Below are 16,313 nucleotides of genomic sequence, written 5' to 3'. Positions count from 1 at the left end.
GTTATTAGGCCAACTCTATTGTTTTCATCGGAATCTTTAGTGTAGGTGTACACAGTGGTAAGCATCCACAGTGCACTCTATGTCTGGGAACAAATGACAGATGAGGTGAAGTGAACTGAAAGTCGCTCAGTCGTGTCCGACTCTTTGAGATCCCATGGACTGTAGTCCATGGAATTCTCCAGGCCAGAATACTGGAGTGGGTAGCCTTTCCTTTCTCCAGGGGAATCTTCCCAACCCAGGGATCGAACCCAGGTCTCCCGCATTGCAGGCGGATTCTCTACCAGCTGAGCCACAAGGGAAGCCAATGATAAATGATGTAGATTTCAAATGCAGAATGCAGGTTTTAGACTAGAAGGGAAAATAGAAAATGGCCATCAGAAATTAGATGGGAAGGAAGGATCCAGGAATGAGGTATTAAAGAAGATGAAAGAGTTTCGCTGTCTAGATAACCTTAAAAGAAGGTGTGATTCTTATTTTCTGGGTTGGGGGGAGTTGAAAAGAATTTCAGGAGTTAAAAAAAAAATGTTTTAGAGGACTGCACCAGATGATCAAATATTTCTCCAAGGCTTTTCTAGAGCTGCTTCTCTTTGGCATTAGCCTATGCAGGCATCACCAAATATAATGCACAACTGAGCATTTTTTCATAGAAAACTTAAATTTGATTCTCTTTCCTCATTCTGCTATAGTATAGAGACAAGGAAATAGATATGAGCTGGAAAGCTGGAGGCATTTGTAGACCATGCAACACATTCATCTGTGATAACTGAACTATTGAGTCAGTAGTGCAGGAAAAGTGCTTGAACAGAGCGGAAGGTTTCTCTGTGCCACCTGCTCCTCGCTATTTTTAGCATGGCTTTCCAAAAAAAAAAAAAAAAAAAAATCAGAACGCAAGTAGATTGCGCAGTACTGATTGGCTTGCAAGTAGAAATAGAAAGAAATAGAAGCACAGAAATGTGTGGTTTCACATTCATTCCTTTGTTGAGTCCTTAAAACAAAGATGTCCCAGGCACTTGAATATATTCATGAAGTAAACACACAAAGAGCTTATATTCCAGTTGGTGAGAAATATAATAAGCAATAAATGTAATAAATAATTTATGTAAGAAAATAGTAAGTGCTATGAAAACAAAACAGTGGAAGATAGGATGATGGGGGTGGGGGGACAGGGGATAGGCTGGTCCAGGTGGACCTTATTGAGAAGGCAAGATATGAGCAAAGATCTGAGTGATGGGAGGAAAGTTGGATATAGAATGTCTGGAGAAAGCATGTTCCAGGCAGAGGGATCAGCAGGCAAGGACCTGAGATGAGGAAGGGTCTGCATCTCACCGAGCAGGCTCTTGGATGCGATGCTCTTGGTAGCCTCCCAGTGGTCAACCTCCTCCCTTGGGGAAGAATGATAACAAGATGGGAAAATGAACTAGCAGTCTTTTCCTGGAAACATAAGGAATGAAACAAGATTTTTACCCCCCATAAGAATCAAGATTATTAAACTGTACAAATAGGAATATCTTTAATTTTAGAATAGAATAATTATTCAGCGCTTATCTTTAAAATCCCATTTTACAGTGCATTCTATAACAAGAACTAGGTCATCCTTATACTCATAATATTCTTCCTCGCTTAGCCAATGTATTTCTCTGAGAGGCAGCATAACATTATAAAAACAAACTAGATTTGAGGGTCAGACTGGAATAAGTTCTAGTCTTGACCCCTCCACCTACTAGCTGTGTACGTTATAAGCCTTAGGCTTCAATTTCCTGTCTGTAGGAAAGGCGCAGTGATATTGGATGAATGAGATAGTGTATGGAAGATAAATAGCATAGTGTCCATCCTGCTTGTGTGCTAAGTTGCTTCAGTGGTGTCTGACTCTTAGCGACCCTATGGGCTGTAAGCTGCCAGGCTCCTCTGTCTGTGGTAATCTCCAGACAAGAGTACTGGGGTAATTTGCTGTGCCCTCCTCCATGGGAATCTTCCCAACCCAGGGATTGAACCTGTGTCTCTTATGTCTCCTGCATTGGCAGGTGGGTTCTTTACCACTAGCGCCACCTGGGAAGCCCTGCAGACTACATACTGTACCAACAAATGTGAGCTTGTCCTTAAAGCAGGAAACTCAGTGGCAATGTGGAATATTTGCTTTATGCCAGACTTGAACAAAGAAAAAGAAAAAAGTTCTCCTTGGAACACTGGGTCATATATGAAACCCAGTTTGTTAAAGTGGAAAAAGAAAACTTTGCTTTCCATTCAAACACTTTTGCTTCATTTTGGGGCTTCCTCTGAAAGCTTAGTGACCTCAAGTACCATACTTCCGATGAACTGCCTGTGAGAATTCGGTGCACTGATGAGAAAAATCTTTCTATGAAAGAAACTATTCTTACAATGCCTTCAGCCCTAGCTCAGAGTCCTGCGGTTGCCAGTAGATCAAATAAAGCCTGGAGTAAAAATAAAATCTCTGTAGAGATTTGTTCATAGACGCCAACTTGCTGGAGGGCAGCATTTCTCAATGATTTCACAGTCTGGTATCTTTATTGATGATATTTCAGTTGTATGCTGTCAATGGCAAATTTTTCTAACACCATAGTATTGGCTCAAAGCTCTTTCTGATTATGAAAGATGCTGTGAAGAATCATGATAAGGGGATTTCAAATGCTTTGATTCAAATGACATTCACAGCACTGACATTTAAATGACTAGCTTGGTTTTTCTTCTATAAGTTTGTCCACATTTTTGTGTTGTATATGGAAGGAAACTTAGAGAATTTCAAGAGCAAAGCCATCACATCCACAGCAGTCTATTTGTAAGACAGAATCTTTCCAGTTCAATGAAAAAAATTCTATTGCTATATAGACAGCTTTATTTTCAAATGATATGAACAAACTATTGGATTAAACTACTTCATAACATTCTTTGATGTTCTTCAGTATTTCCCTACAATAATTTATACCTTTGTCTAATGTAGTACGGCAGAGAGAAGTGGGTTTTGGAATTGTAAAGCCCTTTGCTTTATTTTCAGATCAACTGGTTGTTTGATCTTTGGCAAAAGAGCCTCCGTTTTCTCAAATGTAACATCAGGATAGCTCGCAGGATTGTTCTGCTGATTTATCAAGAAAATTTTTTAGAAAATACCCAATATTGGGGTTGTTGCCTACTAAGCAGTCAAGTGATAGCTATTATTTTCATCAAGAGCCATCATAATAGTTTTGTTTCTGTTTTGAAGGTCATTTCAAGGACAATGCTATGTGAAACCTGAGTCAAACAACATACATTCTGGAGAGGGATATTTACAGCTAGGGGAAAAGTGAAACCAAAAAATAATATTTTTTAAAACTAACTACCATTTTTGCATTTCTGTAAGTTAGCCCATCCATTGCTCACAATAATATTGTTTTAATTCACCATTTTAAATTGTACACTTTGGTTGTTTTTCATATATCCACAAGGTTACACAACCATCGCCACTATTTAATTCCAGGATTTTATCACCACAAGAAGAGACTCTACACCCATCAGCGATCATTCCACATCCTTCCCTCCCCAGTCCTTGGTAGCCACTGATTTCCTTTCTGTCACTACAATAGAATCATAGATTTGCCTACAAATAGAATCAAACATTATGTGGCCTTGTGGGTCCAGCTTCTCTCTTTTTTGCATACTGTTTTCAAGGTTCACCCATGTCATAGCAGGTGTGAGTACTTCATTCATTTCTATGGCTGAATAATATTCCATGCTATGGATGTACCACCTTGCATTTACCCATTCATCAGTTGATGGCACATTTTACAGCTGAGGATATTGAGACTTAGAAATGTTAAGGAGAAGAAAGAAGGAAATCCATCTACTGGACTACCTTTGGTCTTTCTGACCTGTGAGAACTTGACATCTCCCTACTCTCCCCATTTGGCTTAGATCTTCTTCCTTGCTCTTGAATTCACAGAGTAGGAAGCTCCTCTCTCAGACAACAGCCCCGCCTGCTTTCCTCCTATGGCCCCACTTCTTTCTTTGCTTTGTCCAGGTTGTACTCTTTTGATGCCCAGAAACCATAAAGGCCAGTTCTGAGCTCATGAGAAAGTAAAGCCCCCACCTAAAGTTGGCAAGAGACATCTGCACAGTCTTTCTAGAACTGTCATCTCACAGACTTCAGTGCAATTTTATTCAGCAATACCTCACTCAGAGCTGACAAATAAAAAGCAAACCCTGTCCAGAACACACTCCTCTGAATAAGAATGCACTGGGATGTACAAAGCCAAATTTTCAGTCTCAGAATCAGTTATTTTTTTCCTTTTCACAGAATTTAACTTTTTACAGCCCAATATAAAGACCTGATGAACCACGGGGATTTTTTAAAAATATATATATTGACGGAGTTTACAGAGATGAGGAGTATTTATAATGCATCCTCTTGAAACAAATTCATTTGAACAAGGTAATTGTTCCCTTGTGATAAGGAGGCAGCTGGTTTCATGGTGTTGCCATTGTTACCCATTTCTAAAAAGGTGTCTGCATTTAAAAAGGGCTTTAACTCATGAGCCACCTATTCCTTCCCTCCTGCCTCGGATGAAGTCACTAAGCTATCTTTATAATTTCAACATTATTTTCCAAGAACACACTGAGCAGCTATAAACAGAACATTAGGGAAATTCAAACCCGTGCTACTGGTAGGAAAACTGGATTAAACATAAGTCTGCTGTGGTAAAGAACCTGTCTGCCAATGCAAGAGATGTGGGTTCAATCTCTGAGTCAGGAAGATCCCTTGGAGGAGGGCATGGCAACCCACTCCAGTATTCTTGTCTGAAAAATCCCATGGACAGAGGAGCCTGGCGGGCTACAGTCCATGGGGTCGCAAAGAGCCAGATATGACTGAGCACATACACGCGCACACACTATCACGATCAAAAGTGAGCATGGTAAAAATCAGTTAAAGAGAAATATTTCTGTTGCCTTTGGCATTATTATAATAGCCTTGACTCCCAAAGTGAAAGGGTGATTTGCAGATTTTCTCCTTGAAGAAATTACCAGTTATGGACAGGGAGAAGCCCCCCACTTTCTGGGAAAATGATTTGGCATAACTTGCAATTCTTGTAGCTGCAACTGGAACATTGGAGGTGAGAATTCTCTTCTAGGACGGAGTTTTTTTTCACCTGGCATCAGCTTCCCTGCCCACCCTTCATCCCAACACATGTTAGTCATAAACAACTCTCTTGGCAATACGGTGTCTTCTCTGAGTTCTGTCAGTGGTTCTCCAAGTGCTTCCAGCCTGTCCATTTGGGCCACAGCAACGAGCAGGGTAAGTTATCTCAGAGATGTTTCAAAACAAGAAATGAAATCTTCCTGACCTCTTTCTGGCCTCCTCCTTGGAAAAAGAATAGGAGTTGCCTGTTAGCAAGTCTTTGAACTTTTGCGTGATCTTTCCTTGAATTTCCAAGAGGAGTTCTGCAGCTAGTTGCTTTGATTTTTTTTTTTTTAATTGACATATATTGAGTTCTTGGTTTTAACTGATTTTATTCCTCTGAGACTGTATTATATTCATTTAATGTGATGCAGTTTGTGGTTGATCTACTCTCAGTGGGAATAGGTTTTGCATGGATTTTTAAAGGTTTATCTAAAATAACTAAATGATAAACAAATTTCTCTTCCACTTCAGTGTAACTAAGCTTACCAGTAATCAAAGAAAGTGAGTTGTTATGAGCTCAATACACAGCCTTTTACTTTGTATTTTTAAATAGAAAAGAAGGGATAAGTGCTTTGTTTTATCAAAGAACAGAACTTGGAGAAGCAAGTTCTTAATAGAGGTCTTTTGAATCCAGACAGGTAAATATGGAAAATGTTCAAGGTAGGGTGTGACTGGTGAGTGTAGATTTTAAATCAGAAGGGTGAGGCAAAATGAACAAAGTTATTAAAACCATTATCACTATCAACTGTATGGCTTCCCCGAAGGCTCAGGGGTTAAGAATCCACCTGCAGTGCAGGAGACACAGGTTCGATCCCTGAGTTGGGAAGATCCCCTGAAGGAGGAAATGGCAATCCACTCCAGTATTCTTGCCTGAAAAAAATCCCTGGATCAAAAATCCCAGAGCTGAAGGGGCTAGAGTCCAAAGGGTCACAAAGAGTCAGACATGACTTAACAACTGAGCAGGAGCACAATACTATATGTGTGTATAGGTATGTATTACTGAGTCATTCACTGTGTACCTGAAACACAGACTATTATAAATCAACTATGCTTCAAAAAAATTTTAAACCTATGTTATAAACTCGCAATTAAATACATTATATCAAAACCAAATGTAATAAATACTCAAACTCCATCACTTCCTACTTACATTACTACACTTCCTACTTATATTTGTTCTTATCTATGGACTGGAGGTAATGAACACAGATTGTATCTATGTGGTAGAAATAGCACATGGCTGAGCCTTACTGCACATCCCTCCACCTTCTTGCAGAGGGATGTGAGGTTAGTAGCTTGACGTTGGCTTTGCTGGAGTAAATACACCACGAAATCCGGACACATAGTACAAAGTAGGGCTTTTCACCAGACCTCCAGTTGTTTCAAACATTTACCAGCTCTCTACAACTGAGCAGCATAGTGACCTTGCTGGTTCAGGCATGAATACAGCTAAAGGGGCTGTTCTAGAGAACTGATTGCTCTAGATGTGTTTTTGCTTTTGTTTTTGTTTTTAACCTCTTCATCCTTCGGCGTCGTTCCTTTCTCTGTGAATTAACTCTTTTTTTATTCCATGCAGTTGCACCAAAGGGTGAAATTACAAATCCCCAACTCTCTCTGGTCTCAGCGGTGCTTGAGTCTGACCAATCACGGTACTGCAAGCCACTGGCCACAGTGATTGGTTCAGGTATGAGCATATGAGCCAAACTGGAACAGAGTCCTCCTTAAAATGTAATTGATGGGAGCTGGCTAGGATTAAGAACAGGATATGTAGGCAGAGGGAAGCAGGACCCTGAGGGCATTATTTGAAATTTGTTTGAAGCCAGATGCCCCTTGGACTTCCTAGTTACCTAAGCCAATATAGTCCCTTTCTTGCGTGACAAATAGACTTTTAAAAAATCTTGAGTAACTCTGGTAAAATGCCATATAATATCATATGTGGTGGTCCAGTGGCTAAGACTCCATGCTCCCAATGCAGGAGACCTGGGTTCCATCCTTGGTCAGGGAAGTAGATCCCACATACCACAGCTAAGAGTTCATGTGCCACAACTAGATTCTGCATGCCAAAACTAAAAAAAAAAAAAAAAAAAAAAAATCCAGCATGCCACAACAAAGATCGAAGATCCAGTGTGCTGCAGCTAAGACCTGGCACAGCCAAATAAAATAAATAAATATTAAAATAAATCATACCGAGAAGTTTCTTCTCCGGCTACAGGAAGAGAGATGCATAGAGGGGGGTTGCAATTTGACCTATACTGTGACCAGATTTGTAGACCACAAAATAGTCTTTAAACACAGTCCTGCAATTTTTCTGATCAACCAGAATTTTGAGTAAATTTATATGATTCTATTTAAAATACTAAATATTATATTTGTTTGATACCATGAAGTTCCTGAAAGATAAGGACAATGCAAAGTCTACCATCACATCCCTGGGACTATGCCCGCATCATGTAGAATTGAAGAGATCACTCAGGAAATACTGGTTGAGAGAAAGGCTGCATCCAGCTGTACCATGATGATGATTCAGCGGTTTTATGCAATACCCCACAGCTTTCTTTGTGGAAAGGCATATGGACGACGCTGTTTGATGTGAGGCAGGGTAAGCAGATTCGATAAGTAAAGACATTCTAGCTCATCAGTATACCGTTTGACCTTGAGAGCTGAAGTTGTTTCTGTATAAGCCAAATTTCCCGTTTCTCAGTCTCTGGACTCAAGGGAACCAAGGAAGAAAAATATCCTCCCCTGTTTTATAACAAGCAAAAAAAAGGGTTAATCTGTTGGCTATTTGTAAAGTAATTTAAAGCTATCACTCAGCTTTCAGAATTCACAAATTTGTTTCTAGTATATCTCATACCCACCCACAGCAACATCAAACAAGAAAGCTCTTGTCAGGATAGGCTGGTGGTTGCTAAGGGGGATGGAAGGATTGGAAGTATGAGATTAGCAGAGGCAAACTATTATATACAGGATGGATAAACAGCAAGGCCCTACTGTAAAACAGAGAACTATATTCACTCTCCTGTGACAAATCATAATGGAAATGAATGTAAAAAAGAATGTACATATATACATATAGATACAGAATATAAAAAGAATATATATGCATATATTAATAAATATGTCACTTTGTTGTATAGAAGAAATTAACATGACATTGTAAATTAACTATACTTCAGTAAAATTTAAATAAATAAATACATAAAAAAGAATACTCTTGTCAAAACAAGTGAAAATATTAGTTGCTCAGTGGTGTCTGACTCTTTGCAATCCCATGGACTGTAGCTGGCCAGGCTCCACTGTCCATAGGGATTCTCTAGGCAAGAATACTGGAGTGGGTTGCCGTGCCCTCCCCCAGGGAATCTTCCCAACTCCAGGGATCAAACTCGGGTCTCCTGCACTGCAGGCAGATCTTTACCATCTGAGCCACCAGGAAGCCCTATCAAAACAAGAGCAGTGTCCTATCCCAGTTGGACTCTTTCAGGGAAACACCTGCCACCCCTTTGGCGTTTCCATAGAAATGAAGGAGCAGGGTTGGAATGAACATTTCTGGATCTTCTCTCTGTCCCTTTACTCATTCTTGCTCATGAGAATAAAAACAGATCTGTCTAGAGAGACAGAGAATAATCAGGCACATATTTACCAAGCTCAACAGGGTGGGGTGAGGCACAGTGTTGAAAGGCCAGAAGCATGTCAGTCTTTCCTTCAGCTGGCCCTCTGTTCTTCCAGAAGTCGGTTATTAAACAGCCATGATTCTTTGTGGGGTTGGCTGGGAGAAATGTGAACTCTACAGAAAACAGCTTTCTCTATAGGTAAGGAACAAAGCCCAAATCGGGGGAAACGGAGGGAATTCTGACCTCTGCTTAAGCCTAACTTCAACCCTCTGTGTATGTGCTGTATGTTCCGTCGTGTCCGACTCTGCAACCCCATGGACTATAGCCCACCAGGCTCCTCTGTCCATAGAATTTTCCAGGCAACAATACTGAAGGGGATCCTACTCCAGGGGACCTTCCCAACCCAGGGATCAAACCCGTGTCTCCTGCGTCTCTTGCATTGGCAGGCAGATTCTTTATTGCTGAGCCACCAGGGAAGCCCTTTAAAATGGTTTACTTATTGCTACAAAAGCTAACCACCTGGGGAGGGAGAAAGGAGAGAGGTTTGGGAGGGAGGGGGCATGGGTGGACCTATGGCTGATTCTTGTTAATGTATGATAGAAAACCACAAAATTCTGTAAAGCAATCATCCTTCAACTAAAAAAAATAAATTTAAAACAAAACAAAGCAAAAAAAACCTAACCACCATTGGAGCCTTTAGCAAGTCATAATCTTTTTGCTGGTAAAAGATTTTGTCCTTGATGTTGATGGCTGCTGACTGATCAGGGTGGTGGTTGATGAAGTTTGAGGTGGCTCTGGCAATTTCTTAAAATAAGACAATAAAGTTTGCTGCCCTGATTGACACTTCCTTTCACAGATGATTTCTCTATAGCATGCGATGTTGTTTGATATCATTTTACCCACAGTAGAACTTTCAGAATTGGAGTCAATCCTCTCAAACCCTGCCATTGTTTTATCAACTAAGCTTATGTAATATTCTTTTTTTTTTCATTTATTTTTATTAGTTGGAGGCTAATTACTTCACAGCATTGCAGTGGGTTTTGTCATACATTGACATGAATCAGCCATGGATTTACATGTGTTCCCCATCCCGATCCCCCCTCCCACCTCCCTCTCCACCTGATTCCTCTGGGTCTTCCCAGTGCACCAGGCCTGGGCACTTGTCTCATGCATCCCACCTGGGCTGGTGATCTGTTTCCCTATAGATAATATACATGCTGTTCTCTCGAAACATCCCACCCTCGCCTTCTCCCACAGAGTCCAAAAGTCTGTTCTGTACATCTGTGTCTCTTTTTCTGTTTTGCATATAGGGTTATCATTACCATCTTTCTAAATTCCATATATATGCATTAGTATGCTGTAATGATCTTTATCTTTCTGGCTTACTTCACTCTGTATAATGGGCTCGAGTTTCATCCATCTCATTAGAACTGATTCAAACGAATTCTTTTTAACGGCTGAGTAATATTCCATGGTGTATATGTACCACAGCTTCCTTATCCATTCATCTGCTGATGGGCATCTAGGTTGCTTCCATGTCCTGGCTATTATAAACAGTGCTGTGATGAACATTGGGGTGCACATGTCTCTTTCAGATCTGGTTTCCTCAGTGTGTATGCCCAGAAGTGGTATTGCTGGGTCATATGGCAGTTCTATTTCCAGTTTTTTAAGAAATCTCCACACTGTTTTCCATAGCGGCTGTACTAGTTTGCATTCCCACCAACAGTGTAAGAGGGTTCCCTTTTCTCCACACCCTCTCCAGCATTTATTGCTTGTAGACTTTTGGATAGCAGCCATCCTGACTGGCGTGTAATGGTACCTCATTGTGGTTTTGATTTGCATTTCTCTGATAATGAGTGATGTTGAGCATCTTTTCATGTGTTTGTTAGCCATCTGTATGTCTTCTTTGGAGAAATGTCTGTTTAGTTCTTTGGCCCATTTTTTGATTGGGTCATTTATTTTTCTGGAATTGAGCTTCAGGAGTTGCTTGTATATTTTTGAGATTAATCCTTTGTCTGTTTCTTCATTTGCTATTATTTTCTCCCAATCTGAGGGCTGTCTTTTCACCTTACTTATAGTTTCCTTTGTAGTGCAAAAGCTTTTAAGTTTCATTAGGTCCCATTTGTTTATTTTTGCTTTTATTTCCAATATTCTGGGAGGTGGGTCATAGAGGATCCTGCTGTGATTTATGTCAGAGAGTGTTTTGCCTATGTTCTCCTCTAGGAGTTTTATAGTTTCTGGGCTTACGTTTAGATCTTTAATCCATTTTGAGTTTATTTTTGTGTATGGTGTTAGAAAATGTTCTAGTTTCATTCTTTTACAAGTGGTTGACCAGTTTTCCCAGCACCACTTGTTAAAGAGGTTGTCTTTTTTCCATTGTATATCCTTGCCTCCTTTGTCGAAGATAAGGTGTCCATAGGTTCATGGATTTATCTCTGGGCTTTCTATTCTGTTCCATTGATCTATATTTCTGTCTTTGTGCCAGTACCATACTGTCTTGATGACTGTGGCTTTGTAGTAGAGTCTGAAGTCAGGCAGGTTGATTCCTCCAGTTCCATTCTTCTTTCTCAAGATTACTTTGGCTATTTGAGGTTTTTTGTATTTCCATACAAATTGTGAAATTATTTGGTCTAGTTCTGTGAAAAATACCGTTGGTAGCTTGATAGGGATTGCATTGAATCTATAGATTGCTTTGGGTAGAATAGCCATTTTGACAATATTGATTCTTCCAATCCGTGAACACGGTATGTTTCTCCATCTGTTTGTGTCCTCTTTGATTTCTTTCATCAGTGTTTTATAGTTTTCTATGTATAGGTCTTTGTTTCTTTAGGTAGATGTACTCCTAAGTATTTTATTCTTTTTGTTGCAATGGTGAATGGTATTGTTTCCTTAATTTCTCTTTCTGTTTTTTCATTGTTAGTGTATAGGAATGCAAGGGATTTCTCTGTGTTAATTTTATATCCTGCAACTTTACTGTATTCATTGATTGGCTCTAATAATTTTCTGGTAGAGTCTTTAGGGTTTTCTATGTAGAGAATCATGTCATCTGCAAACAGCGAGAGTTTCACTTCTTCTTTTCCTATCTGGATTTCTTTTACTTCTTTTTCTGCTCTGATTGCTGTGGCCAAAACTTCCAACATTATGTTGAATAGTGGTGGTGAGAGTGGGCACCCTTGCCTTGTTCCTGATTTCAGGGGAAATGCTTTCAATTTTTCACCATTGAGGGTGATGCTGTGGGTTTGTCATATATAGCTTTTATTATGTTGAGGTATGTTCCTTCTATTCCTGCTTTCTGGAGAGTTTTAATCATAAATGAGTGTTGAATTTTGTCAAAGGCTTTCTCTGCATCTATTGAGATAATCATATGGTTTTTATCTTTCAATTTGTTAATGTGGTGTATTACATTGATTGATTTGCAGATATTAAAGAATCCTTGCATTCCTGGGATAAAGCCCACTTGGTCATGGTGTATGATTTTTTTAATATGTTGTTGGATTCTGTTTGCTGGAATTTTGTTAAGGATTTTTGCATCTATGTTCATCAGTGATATTGGCCTGTAGTTTTCTTTTTTTGTGGCATCTTTGTCTGGTTTTGGAATTAGGGTGATGGTGGCCTCATAGAGTGAGTTTGGAAGTTTACCTTCTTCTGCAATTTTCTGGAAGAGTTTGAGTAAGATAGGTGTTAGCTCTTCTCTAAATTTTTGGTAGAATTCAGCTGTGAAGCCATCAGGTCCTGGGCTTTCATTTGCTGGAAGATTTCTGATTACAGTTTCGATTTCCTTGCTTGTGATGGCTCTGTTAAGATCTTCTATTTCTTCCTGGTTCAGTGTTTATGTAATATTCTAAACCCTTAAACCTCAATCTCTAACGCTTGTTTATCAGGGGCTTGCCAAGCCAGCCGGGGATACATTAGTTTGCTCTAGCAGTGATGCCATATCAAGAATAGCTACTATGATTTGAGTCACCATCTGAATAAGTTTACAATAATCAACCATCATTCTCTGTGATCCATTATCAGCCAAATAGCAAATACAGATTTGGTAGAAATCACCACCCAAACCTCCCAAGCCTTTGATGGTGGCACTAATCTCCATAGTACCTGTAAGACTGCAGTATTACTGTTGGATCACTAATTGGGTAAGTTTTAATGGCATCCATTCACTCTCTCCTACCATTAACAGTTCTCATTTCACAGGTCACAGAACCAACCTGGGGCTTCTGCCAGTTGCTGAATAGCAAAGCAAATCTAGAGTTGGAGAATTAGTAAGAAGGTGGGTTCAGGACTCACCAGACACACAGATTGACATGAGTCAAAAGTTCTTTGATCCCTTGACATCATGTCAAGGGTGGGCCTTGACATTCTGACTGGTAGACCACAGTAGCATTTTGTATCTCTAGGAAACAGTGTCAGCTCGGGGCCAGAATCACAACAGCTGATCCATCTCCTTTCTCTGGTGCACAGTTACCCTGGGAAAGAGCCACAGGTCCCTAATGGGGAGTATTGTTGCAGAGGAGTGTTGTTGCAGAAACTTTGCCTATGTAGCAGGGTTTTCCCCTTAGGTAGCTCAACATTTAAGGATTCCTCTTTTAAGGGATCCTTCATCCAAGAGGCTCTGTATTTGTCAAAAGGATCAAAGTTGGCTGAAATAATGTAACTCCATTATGGTGGTTCAAGTCAGACATCCGTTTATCAGATCTCAGGATTTTCTACTTGTAAGACTTTAGTGGAATGTCCATCTACTTCCATTCTAAGGACACCACAGTCAGTCACCAATGCCAAAGATTTCTGTAGGTCAGGCTGTTCTTATGATGACTTTAGCTCTGCTGTTCATCATAGAAACCATGGCTATGCTCTCTCCAGCAATCAAGTACATTGGAAGGGCAGATTTTGAATGCTGTCATCTCAACCAGTGTAAAGAGAAGGACCATCTGCTATGAACCTTGGCCCCATCCAGGAGTGATTACTGTTTGAGGGCAGAAAGCAGAGGAGCATGCCCTCTGCCTGGATCCAGAAAGAGAGAGAAGAAACCCCCTGCATCTGACCAGAGGAGTGAAAAAAGACGAATGGATGGAGCCTGAACCTGGCTTCAGGGGCCAGCTACTTTCCCACCATGTGACTTGGCTCAAACTCCATAGATGTAAGTCTGAACCAAACTGCCCCTACTTCTCTCTTGGAGAAGGGCAGGATAAGAAGATGGAGAGAGGCAATGTATTCAATCCTAGCATTTACCCAGGTGAGAAAAGGGTACAGACCCTGCTAATATGAGTCCGGATGAAAGCGTAGGGTTTAGATCCACTGAAATGACAGGCTTCACGTGCTTGACCTGGGGGGAAAGAGGAATCAGGAGCACAAAGGCAGGAAAGGGTGGCAAAGGGGTTCTCTGGTCCTGACAAGTGACCTGCGCCCCACTAAAGCTCCTGTCCCAGGTGGGAGCTAGGTGACAATAAGGACCCAAAGCCTGACTTGTGATACAAAGTGTGCATGAGGTCAGAACTTACAGTATTTAGGACAAAAGAAGTAATTTCAAAGCAATTTCCAGTCTGTAAAAGCAGAAATTTCCTAAAGTGTCTCCAAATTTTATTAGCTGAAAATTAGACAGCTATTCCCTAATCACACAACCCCTAGAAATGTGGCCCTTTGGGCAAGTCTGCCCTGAAGTTGCAGTTATGCAAAAATAAGCCACTTATGTAACAATGAGTTGTAGATAATTCTCTACTTCCCTGGTGGCTCAGTCGGTAAAGAATCTGCCTGCAATGCAATACAGGAGGCTGCCTGAAATCGGGAAGATCCCCTGGGGAAGGAAATGGCAACCAACTCCAATATTCTTGCCTGGAGAGTCCCATGGACAGAGGAGCCAGATGGGCTACAGTCCATGAGGTCACAAGGGTTGGGCACAACCTAGCAATTAAGCCACCACCACCTATAACACTAGTCCTTCTGCAGGAAATGTTCATGTGGTTATTAAATAGTCACTAAGACTTTAATTTTCATTTTTATACATTCCAGAATGTAAAAAAAAAAGGGGGGGGCAGGAAATACATTTTCTGGTACCAAACCATAAATTTCAATTTAGTTCAAGAAGCTGAAAGAATAGGACCCCTGCCTTCCAAGGGACACAAAAAGCAGCAGGGGCTCTGCTTTGAAAAAGAGGCTAGGAATAAAGCAGGCACAGCAAACAACAGCTCTGGGCAGGAACGAAACCAGTCAAACTCTTGCCAAAATTTATTGCATTAAATGCTAACCCTTATTTTAAGGTGGCAACCACAATTTAGTTTTTTGAATCCTTCCCTTTATAAGTAGAGCCTCCTGCTACTTTCTGAGAAGTGGAAGCACTTCTGTTTGCAAGATGATTGATTTTTTTTTTTTTTTTTCACAAGAGCCAGAATTTAAAACTGGCATCAAAACCCAGCCAACCTGAGGCTAGGGAGAAGAGAGTAACACTGGTTATTTTATCCAAAGATGAGCCAGTCACATTTTTGGTACATCAATGCCACGTTTGCCTGAGAACAAATTTAGGAAGCCTGGCTGCACGAATATCTCCTATTTGTGACTTTTCTGCATGATTGGATGGTATTGGCAATGATTTGGAATAGTCACCAGGGGATGCTTCCCCTAAGAACAGCATAGTTAAGTGGCATTTCTGTGGTGTTCTTTTTCATAGTGACAAATGGACCCAAGGAGGATGAAATTGCATGGAGCCCCATATGACCAGCTGTGTTCAGCAGAGATTCACCAAGAGGATGTAGAAAATGCTCTTGTTCGAGGAGAGAAATTTCAAGGTGGAGATAGTAGGGGCAGGGGAGCTAGGATGCTGTGTTTTAAAAGTTTCAGGAGATCAAAATAGGTATGCAAGCTCGGGAGATCCTTCAGGAATAGGAGAAATAATGGCACATACTCTTCACTGTGGGATACTTTAAAATGACTGATAAGATGAACGTTAACTATCTTTCCTTTGACATATTTTCAAAGCCTTCAGAAATGAAAACAGTTTCTTCATTAATGATCAATTTCAACTGTGCTTGAGAGAAAATGCATAATGTCATTAATATGGGAACTATGTGATCTAAGCCACTCAGCATTCAAAATAGGTGAGAAAGACATTCAGTTTTGAGGTTTAACTTTGAACGGGTGCTCAGTCTTCCTAAAATATAACCTAATGATTAGACATTCTGATCGTTCCTCAGTGAAGAAAGTTAGAGCCTCATGGAAATACATACCAGCTGTTTAAACGTAAGCATTCTAAAGGGAAAAAAATAATTGATTATTAAGGGGAAAGGGGTTGAGGTCGGGGGTGGGAATGCAGAAAAGAAATATCTACAACTGAAATAAAAGGCGAGAAATAAAACACGTTTAGGAAAAATTTATGGTTGCACTACCTTGGATTACTCTATGAGGCCAATATCTTTTTTGTTTTCTGTTTCTCCATAGTTACATAGTTACATTGGGCTTCCCTTGTGGCTCAGCTGGTTAAGAATCTGCCTGTAATGCAGGAGACCTGGTTTCAATTCGTGGGTTGGTAAGATTCCCTGGAGAAG

This window comes from Dama dama, chromosome 28, assembly GCF_033118175.1.
Source record: "Dama dama isolate Ldn47 chromosome 28, ASM3311817v1, whole genome shotgun sequence".
NCBI lineage: Eukaryota > Metazoa > Chordata > Mammalia > Artiodactyla > Cervidae > Dama > Dama dama.
This window is presented reverse-complemented; position numbering follows the sequence as displayed.